The sequence below is a fragment of the Chenopodium album genome, chromosome 4 (assembly GCF_948465745.1).
Source record: "Chenopodium album chromosome 4, dcCheAlbu1.1, whole genome shotgun sequence".
Lineage (NCBI taxonomy): Eukaryota > Viridiplantae > Streptophyta > Magnoliopsida > Caryophyllales > Amaranthaceae > Chenopodium > Chenopodium album.
Genome location: NC_137837.1, coordinates 52,920,555 through 52,931,207, shown reverse-complemented (window position 1 = coordinate 52,931,207; position 10,653 = coordinate 52,920,555). Strand labels below are relative to the sequence as shown.

Sequence of the window (10,653 nt, the reverse complement as noted above, 5' to 3'; positions counted from 1 at the left end):
CGGGCGGATCATTTGGGCCACTATTTGGACTTCGATTGAGCTCCAATTCTTCGGGCCAATCTGGGTTTCCTCTTTGGGTCTTGAATACTCGGTCCAAATGCCCCGGTATCACCTATACCGAGCCCTTAATAACCGGTTCGATGTCTCTAACCGGCCCTGGGCTATAAACTCTGGTCGTGTTTCTCCAATGTTCGTGATTGCTCCAAAATATCTCGGGAAAATACTTCAAAAGCATAAATCCCTGCAAAAGTCAACCAAATCTACGAAAACACTAGAAAACACCAATTAGTAATAAAAGTGGCTCCAAAGAGCCAAAAACACTACTAATTATGACCAAGGGACGGGGGTAAAATACTATATAAAATAGACACATCAAACTCCCCCAAGCCAAACCTTTGCTTGTCCCTAAGCAAAGATCTCATCAATGAATCAATAAATACACTTCACCCCAAAAAGTAAAAATCAAGCACAAACGATCCAGGGTAAATAAAATAAACATGCTTCAGAGTCAATCAATCAAGTCCATCCAATTACCTTTCTTCCCTAACAATTGTCAAACAGAGCAAACCACAAGAGCATATAGAGTTCAAGACTAGTGCTCACACACTCGACTCTCATTTATGTGGCGAGTAAAAGATGTACTCGATCGCTCTCCAACCACCCCTTTTATGTGAACAATGCCCTCCCAACTCACACTCTCGTGTGTATAAAACAATGAACGCTCAATCCTACTAGTCGACTCGAAATATGCCAAATCATAACTTGCATTGATAAACAACACTTTCACATTCATACAATTCTATGCACAAAGCTCAGAAGGTCTTTAAAGCTTGTAATGTAAGGCTAGGGTAAAGGGTAGGATAAATTTGGGAATAAGTGAGAGAGAAGCTATGCTTAAAGGAGCCATAACCTAACAAAACCCATGACCAACATAAATAATGATCATACACCTCCTACATAACCAACTTTAACATCAACCAAATAAACTCCAATTATAATAAATAATCCCAACACTTACAATTTCACTCATAAGATATAATAATGAAGAAGTAGAGTGAATAAACAAACTTTATTTTCCAAACTTGAATATTTCATTGAGGCTCAAAATTATTTTTCTTTTGATCACCCACCAACTAGAACATTTGAACATTTTTTCTCTTGAAGTTCACTTATTTTTTCACATTTTTTTTCTTTGAACTTCTCTTTTTTTTTTTCATAATATCATGCTTTATTTTTTTCAAGAAAATATAACTCTCATACTCATCAAAAATAAACATGAATAACAACAAAACAACTTCTCAAACCCCACCCAAATTGTGCAAATAATAAGCACACTACAAACTCCCTCACCTCACTCACTAATAGCTCCCCCAAGCCAAGCTTGGGACTAGTAACCAATGGGGCAAAATAGGCTTGTAATATGGCTAATAAACAACAAAAAGTCAAGGCAACAACATGGGTAGCAAGAAGGGAACAAATGTATCTACAATGCCTGGAGGCTACCTAAAAGAACAAATGCCTTCGTCCTCCACAATGTGCATAATAATGAATCATATAAACATTACTAGTAGTTGCAAACCAATACTCAAATTCATTGACATACCAGGAATTATGGAACTATCACACATTTCCTAACCAAATCAACTAGTCAAGCACTATATTCACAAGTAGTTGGACAAAATTGACGCATGTAAAGGTTTCAAGGCAATCAAACATCATATCATGATCAACTAATCCACAATGCCTATCATCAAATACCAAGAATCAAAAACAAATTTTTCAAGTAAGGGGCACAGGGAAGCATAATTTATAATTCATTGGAACGTATTTTTGGATTTTTTTCTATTTTTCAATTTTTTTGTATTTTTTTTATATATAAAGAAAGCAATAAAACTAACCTAGAAAGCGAAAAATCTAACCTAAGAAAACACACCAAAAATAAAAGAAAAGAGAAAATAGAAAAAAATACCAAACCAAAATCTCCCCCAAGCCAGAATCAGACAATGTCCTCATTGGCTCGGAAACTAGCCCAGCATAGCTAGTCCTCATCATCCTCGTCCATCGAGCCAAAACCCGCACCTCCACTGCCACCTGCACCACCTGCACCAGAAGAGCTACCACCAAAATAGTCAGCGTCAAAACTCCCCCCCGCCGGTCCCCCGAAAGGAATGTCCTGCCCGTACCCGAAAAAGGAAGAATAGTCAGAGTAAATGCCACGGGCAGTGGGATCCCTATCGTATCCCTGGGGTGGAGGCTGAAACCAGTCAGGGTGAATAGCATCATCGGGAATGTTGCCCCGACGAGCATAATCATCGTACATAGGGTAGAGAGCTCTACCCTGGTTCCTCTCCAGGTACCCTAACCTCTGGTCAATAGAGCCTACCATCCTCCTAAGGTCAGTCTGAGAATGCTCAATACGTCCTAGGGCCTGACCTATACTCTGAAAATCCCAAACTGGGTCAGAGTCAACATGAGGGACGGAATGGGACATACGAGGTGGAGAGAAAGCCACCTCGGGCTGAGGCTGGGGTGGTGGTGGTGCCTGTCCCCTAGCGTTGGCAACTAAAGCATCATAGGTGTAAGAAAGTTGCCTTGGGGGAAAGGCGGTCAAGTCTTGACTGGGAAGGGGAAAAATGGGCAAAGGTTGCTCGTTCCTAGTCCGAATACACCAAAAGGGTGTCTGCTCGCTATCCGGCCTAACCCACCCCACATCCTCAAAATACCTAGCAGTCATGTAGGTATCTGGTCCACAGTTAGTCAGCTGGTGGGGTCCGTCTACTACAAAACCGGCCTTTTTCACCGCTAATCGAGTGATAAGGCCACCTAAACGGATAGGTGACTTGGAAGTGGTGCTTGCTGTGGCATGCCGACTCAGGTGGTGAACTATAAACCTGCCCATGTTCAATTTCCCGAACTCGTATACATAATGTCCTATGATAGCTAGTTCGTTGGTTTGAGCATTATGAGGCTCGGCCCTACCCAAAAAACACAATCCCGCAAATCTTTGCCAGATTTTCGGGACGGGGTGGTGAATGGGTTTGGTACTAGCATGTTGGGGGTCGGGGGCAGGTAAACCAGTCAAAGCAAAATATAAATCACCCATTTTATAATCTGCGTGCCACTGGTGAGATAATTCAGAATTTAATTCAAAAATTTTACAAAATTCAACAAAAGTTAAACTAATATTTCTATTATTTAACCTGAAAAATAAATTAGGCCCATTTCTACTACTAACAACATGAAAAGTGGACAAAAATTCACAGGTAAGTTCTCGGTATGTAGGATAATGCATGTCAACAAATTTTCTCATGCCAATATCATTCAAAAATCGTTTAACATAATCAAACAAACCATATGATTCTAGGGTAGGGCGGTGTAACCACCGAGAAGGGATTACTTCACGACCGACCAAATGCTCCAATCGTTCATCTGTTCCCGGCTCACGATCCGGATCGTCGGCCAATACGGGAGCTGCAAGTCTGGGTCGTACTCCTCCCTCGAGCTGGAGCTCCTACCAAAAATGGATCTTGCCCTCTTTGAAGCCATGTAGACGAAATGGGTCAAAAATATTTTGAATTAAAACTGAAAAATTTTTGTATGAGAGTGAAGAGAATGAAGAGAGGATCACAAATATATAAAAAGTTTTGAATTTGGATTGGTAATGGAGGAGAAATCTTAGAGAGAAGTTAGAGAAAATTTGAGTTTTTAGAGAGAGAAAGTAATGGAGGAAAGAAGAAATGAAGAAAGAATAAGAAAAGACGGAATAAAGACGCGGAACCTTGCTCGCGCCCGGTCGGGCGATCTGGAGAAATGTTGGGCAGATTCTCGCGCCCGGTCGGGTGGGCTTCGCCCGATCGAGCGATCTAATTTGTCTCGTGTTCGCGCCCGGTCGGGCGATCTTACCATAATTTTCTACGTTGTTCTCGCGCCCGGTCGGGCGCCATTCGCCCGATCGGGCGAAATTTCGCCCAGAATTTCTTCACTTCTCGCGCCCGGTCGGGCGGAAAAATTAGTCCGTAAACGTCAAAATTCGCGCCCGGTCGGGCGCCTCTCGCCCGGTCGGGCGAAATTTCTTATTTTTGGAACCCTGCTCTCGCGCCCGATCGAGCGAGCTTCGCCCGGTCGGGCCCGAGACTAAATCGGGGTATGCTAATTTCCTTCTGTTCTCAAAAAGTTGTCTAATTCTTTTCCTTCGAACCTGTACAAATACTCATAAAACTCATTAAATTCCCTCATCTCTCCTCACATAAGAAAACGAAAAGAAAAACTAGTCTAAAAAGCATTAAAAATACGGGTTGCCTCCCGCAAAGCGCTGGTTTATCTAGGTCCCGCACGACCTTCTTACCAAGTACAATTCCTAGGACCCTTGGCCTAACGCTTGATCGGGTGGTTTCTCACCCGGTCTAGCGATGTTTAGGCTGCGATGCGGCTTCCTGACATAACCTGTGGGACGCCAAGTTGCCTTATCTGGTGGATCCTCCTTGACTTGGAATGGGGGATCTTCAATGTTACGCACTAAAAACCCTTCTTCGATCGAATGTTGCTTCAAATTGTCATTGCGTTCAACACTTGCAACTCGATCTGGCGGAACACATACTATAGGCTCGATTCGCACAACTTGCTCGATCGGTTCCACTTGTTCATCCTCGAAACCAAGACCAACATTGTAGAGTGCTTTTTCTATTGCATCGACTTCCTTTTGCCATCTTTCTATCTCATTTGAAAAGGATGCAACACAAGATATCGCCTCCAAGGGATCTTTTTCAAGAGCTTGGGGCTTGTTAGAATAATTTACAACCATATTGACATTGAAACATTTCTCCTCAGTCATGGAGCTTTTGGGGGCATTATTCAGATTAAAAACAACTTTATCGTCCCCTACTGATAGTGTTAACTTACCACTTCTAACATCTATGACTGCTCCTGCAGTGTTAAGGAATGGTCTACCCAAAATAATTGGGGTTTGCCTATCTTCAGCCATATCAAGAACAACAAAATCTACAGGTATATAAAATTTACCTACTCTAACGGGGACATCCTCTAAAACACCTAGGGGGTATTTGAAAGAACGGTCGGCCATTTGCAGAGTTATATTGGTAGCTTTTAATTTACCCATATTCAACTTAGAACACACAGATAATGGCATGACGCTAACACTAGCACCCAAATCACATAATGCATTATCAATCAAGAGATTACCAATATGACAAGGGATAGAAAAACTACCCGGATCTTTTAACTTAGGTGGAGACTTCTTTTGAAGTACGACACTACACTCTGCAGTGAAAGCTACTGTCTCTACCTCACTAATAGACCTTTTTCTCGTCAATATTTCCTTCATAAATTTTGCATAAGAGGGGATTTGTGTGATCAATTCAGTAAAAGGAACTGTTACCTTCAAATCTTTTACCACCTCCAGAAACTTACCAAACTGCTTATCCAAGTTTGTCTTCAATTGACGATTTGGGAAAGGAAGTTTGATAATTGGCTTTTGAGCATTCTTATCTTTGTCTGGGGTAGCCACCTTCTCTAGAGTTTTACCCTACAATGTAGAATTGGATGTGTTAGTATTATCCCCTAGCCCTGCAGGGCTAGCAACTACATTGTTTGGTTTAATGGAATCAAGTATAGCATTATTTAATAAAATAGGTTCATCAACTCTGGGCATAGAGGGCCCTTAATAGTTTGAACCACTCCTTAGAGTAATTGCAAATGCTTGATCCGTAGGCCTAGTCGGCTGTGTCGGCAGGGCTCCCTGTTGGCGTGCTTGTAGAGTGGCGGAGAGTTGCGCAATTTGATTATCTACAATTTTATTATTCGCTAAAATTTGATCAATTGTCGCATCTCTGCTCTCCATGTGCTTTTGCATATTGACCAACATTGCTCTAATTTCCCCCAAAGAAGGGTCGGAAGATGAGGGGAGTTGTTGTGGTTGATTCTTCTGGCTAGCATTTGGGTGATAATACTTCTGCTGTTGTTGCTGTGGCACCTGTGGTTCTTGTGGTGGTGGATTTTGAACATTAGTGCTCCGGTAGGAAAGGTATGGATGATTCCGATACCCAGGATTGTAAGTGTTGGAGTATGGGTTATTCTGCCTATAAGCATGGAAGGCATTAACTTGCTCCACGGAACTCCTGTAATCCTGCTCCCAATGACCTACAATACCACAATTTTCACAGAAAGCCTCATTAGAATTATTATTAATTGCAGAAACATTAGCTACATTAGCAGTGCTCAGATTATCTAATTTTTGGCAAATAGAGGTCAGTTGAGCTTGCAAGAAGGATACAGAGTCGACACTATGTTTCCCCTTGTTAGCAAATCCTCTGGGATTCCCATATTGGGAATTGTGTATCGCCATATCTTCAATAACCTGACCTGCATCATCAACATTAAGATTCATAAATCTCCCACTAGCTGCAGAGTCTAAAATTATTCTAGAAGAATTTCCAATGCCGTTGTAAAAGGCTTGGAGTAACTGCCATTGTGCTAAATTATGGTGGGGGAATTCTCTTTGTAAGTCCTTGAACCTCTCCCAAGCTTCATATAAGGACTCGTCGACTTCTTGGGCGAAGTTCTGAATCGCACTCCGTAGTACTGCTGTTCTCTCTGCAGGATAATACTTGTTATAGAAATTCAAAACAAGAGTTTCCCAGTCAGTTATACCAAGTGTAGTTCTATTTAATCCATTAAACCACAATTTAGCTTTTCCAGTTAAAGAAAAGGGAAAGAGAATCTCCCTGATTTGGTCTTGAGTGACCCCGGCTTGCCTTATGGTGTTGCAATATTGACAATAGTCGGCAATGTGAAGATTCGGGTCTTCACCCTTGGCTCCACTGAATTGCTTCCTCTCTATCATCGTTATAAATTCGGGTTTGATTTCAAATTGAACCCCATCAAGAGCCGGAGTAGGGGTGAGATGTGGAAAATCCGCAAGCTTTGGTTGTGAATAATCACTAAGCTTCTTTGGAGCCGCCATCTCTGATTCTGTGTCTGATGATACCTCTAAATCGCTAGAATCAGTTGGAGGATCGCAGTGATTATTATTAGTATCACCAGAATCCGCCAGGATTTGCTTGTAGAAGTTTTTCTGTCTATGGAAGAACGTTCGATCTCAGGATCGAATGGGTATAACCTGATCTGGAACACCTGGGCATAAACAAAAACTAGAAGCAAATATGAGATTTGTCTCAGAGAACTAACGCTCTCTAAGACAAAAGAGAAATAATCGAGACTACAAAACAATCAGAAATAAAAATAAAACCGTTTCCCTGGCAACGGCGCCAAATTTTGACAGGGTAAAGTCGTATCCCCTAATCAAAAATAAATACCTAAATCACTAACTAAGGTAGATAGGGAAGTAGGGTCGATCTCCACAGGGAAACAAGTCTTTTTACTTCCAATTAATTATTATAATCTAAATTATTTAAGTAACCAATATTTATAATTAAGTATGAGACTAAACTACAAAGAATAAGAGTAGGGAGAAAACAATATATAAAGGGATCTAGGGTATAGGTTCACCAATAAATAATACTCCAGGGTAAAACATAGTAATCAATCATTGACATTGCATAAATAACATGATTAACAGGCTCTCGCAATTTATTAATCAACATAGATCTAACAGGCTCTCGCAATTTACTAGATCTAAGTCCTCATTGAAAATAGCCTTTAATATCAAATTAACATCTGCTCGATTCATCAATTTAATATTGCTATACTTTTACAAGCCGCAATTGTAAAACATTAAAACAATCCAATAAGAAATTATCATGCAATACCAATAATCAATAATAGTCAATCATCAATGCATCAATTAACCAGATTGTAAAGGGCTCACGCTACTTATTACAATCACACAATTAATTTACCGGTATTAAATCTCATCTCTCGAATCTTGACTTAACCATTTATAAATTAACTTGCCTATTGAAACTAGACCTAAACATTAATTCTCATCTCTCGATTCTTGAATCAATATTGTCAAACTCATGCATAAAAGATAGGCCTAATCTTGTCACAGAGCATTTAATCAATCAATAGGAAATTAATCTAGCATTGATAATCAACAACAATAATTTACCCCTTCATATTATTTATTAGATCCCCATAAACCCTAGAAATTAAACTACTCACACATAATTAAATATAAACTAAACAAAGTAATAAAATAAATCATGGTGAGAGGAATAAAATAGATAACTAAGATTAAAGGAAGAGAAATCGTTACCAAAATAAATCTGGAATTAAAGAAAGAATTAAGAACAAAGGTTTAGAGAGAGATTAAGAGAGAGAAAACTAAGTAGAGAGAGAAAGTCTAAGAGAAAAGGATTAAGAGAAGAAGAAGTAGTGAAGAAGAGATCCTAAAAACGTATTACGGAGGAGTATTTATACTCCGTACAAAAATCCTAAGCTAAAACAAATTAAAACTATGTTAATCGTCCCCTAAAAATACAGGCGCCCGATCGGGCGCGCCTTTTTTTATCTCTAATAGCAATCTTGCGCCCGGCCGGGCGCGCCTCCGGGGGCCAGCCTTTTTGGCCGGGCGGATCATTTGGGCCACTATTTGGACTTCGATTGGGCTCCAATTCTTCGGGCCAATCTAGGTTTCCTCTTTGGGTCTTGAATACTCGGTCCAAATGCCCCGGTATCACCTATACCGAGCCCTTAATCACCGGTTCGATGTCTCTAACCGGCCCTGGGCTATAAACTCTGGTCGTGTTTCTCCAATGTTCGTGATTGCTCCAAAATATCTCGAGAAAATACTCCAAAAGCATAAATCCCTGCAAAATTCAACCAAATCTACGAAAACACTAGAAAACACCAATTAGTAATAAAAGTGGCTCCAAAGAGCCAAAAAAACTACTAATTATGACCAAGGGACGGGGGTAAAATACTATATAAAATAGACACATCATGGGTTCTTCGTCATGATAGAACCTCCAGACGTAGCAACAATGTATATGCGAAACTCATGGGTCAAACCATTATAGAATGTTTGTATCAACATCCATTCTGGAATACCATGGTGAGGGCATTGTCTCTGCAATCTCTTAAACCTTCTCCATGCCTCATATAGGGATTCGTCATTAAATTGATGGAAGGTAGATAGCTCGTTCCTTAATTTTGCGGTTTTCTCTTGCCCCAAGAATTTAACTAGGAAGGCCTTAGCAAGCTTGTCCCACGTATCAAAGGAACCAATACCTTCATCTCATAGCCACTGCCTTGCCCTATTCCTTAGTGAAAAAAGGAAAAGGCGTAGTCTAATAGCATCATCAGTGACACTATTGAGCTTCATAGTGTCACACTTCTCTAAGAAACTATCAATGTAAGTCACAGGGCAATCATTTGATGAACCCGCAAAAGAATCATTGGAGATGAACTGTATGAATTGGGGCTTTAACTCAAAACTATGAGCGGTGATAGGTGGTCTAACAATACTGGAGAGAAATCCGGTTGTTGTATCCGGAATACCATACTCCAAAAGAGATTTATTTCCTGGGTCGACCATGTTTCTTATATTTCGATTTCTCCTTCTACTACCTCTTCGTCTTCTCGTAGTAGCTTCGATATCATAATAAAAAAGTATTAAATCATCTAAGCCTGAACTTCGAGTTTGCATGCAACTAAGAAACTAAAACGGGAAATCAAAGACACAAGGAACAATAGCCGAAGCAAAAAAATATATGCTTAGTAAAACGAATCACAAATACCTAGAATGAAATCCTTAGTCCCCGGCAATGGCGCCAAAATTTGATAGGCGTGTCGTGTACCTAACAATAATAAACCTAACTAGACCACTAATATGTAGACGGGCAAGCAAGGGTCGGATCCCAAGACACTATGATTCAACTAATTAAATAAACTCAAGCAATTACTAAACAAGTAACCAATTCAATTAAGTAAGAATTAATATCTAAAGAACTAATTAAAACGATTAAATCAAAATAATATGACAAATCAATGCTAAAAATATCCAAGATCAAGCATCACAACGAATACAATTAATGCAATAGGCGTTCTACCCCTAAATTATAATTAAATTGATTAATAAGGAAAAGTAATCCATGAATAATACCAATGGTCTCTCCCGAGTTATCAATGGCTTCTCTAATCACAATCAAGCCTACTTTCGTGGAATCATGTAAATTAAAGACCTTAAGCACATTACTCTAACTTCCTAATCATCCATTCAACTACTCCCGTGATGAACTTCAAACCCTTAATTGATTTATTCAAATCCGTCAAAACCCAACTCCCTTGCGATTAAAACAAAGGATTAATAGCAATACCGATTATCCCTAATCTAGTATGGGCATAAGCATAATCAATTAAGCATATCAACTACAATTATTATTAGTGAATTTTAAAGAATTAAATCATGCATTAATCATATTCAGGTTCCGCTAGATCTTGGAATAACGAAATTACTCACACATATTAATGGAAGCAAAAAAAATATTCAATGAAGAAAACATGATTAATAAGCAATTAAAAGTAAAAGAAGAAATAAGGATGAATACCAATTACTTGAATGAACAAAACTACCAATTGTTGATGAACAAAGATCAAAACTTGAAAGTGCAAATTAATCTAGATCTAGAGAGAATATTAGGGTTCTAATGAGAGTTTAAAAATAATAACTAAGTC

At 39.5% G+C, this 10,653-nt stretch overlaps 2 non-coding genes across 2 annotated transcripts; both read left to right on the top strand.

Annotated features, from left to right (window-relative positions):
* The first annotated feature begins 6,491 nt into the window (after positions 1–6,491).
* On the top strand, positions 6,492–6,598 carry LOC145629730 (small nucleolar RNA R71). The gene has a single exon (XR_014111879.1). It is a non-coding gene; the product is annotated as a small nucleolar RNA R71 (small nucleolar RNA).
* A 2,425-nt stretch (positions 6,599–9,023) lies between these two features.
* LOC145629835 (small nucleolar RNA R71) lies at positions 9,024–9,130 on the top strand. Its single transcript, XR_014111968.1, has one exon. It is a non-coding gene; the product is annotated as a small nucleolar RNA R71 (small nucleolar RNA).
* The last annotated feature ends 1,523 nt before the right edge of the window (positions 9,131–10,653 follow it).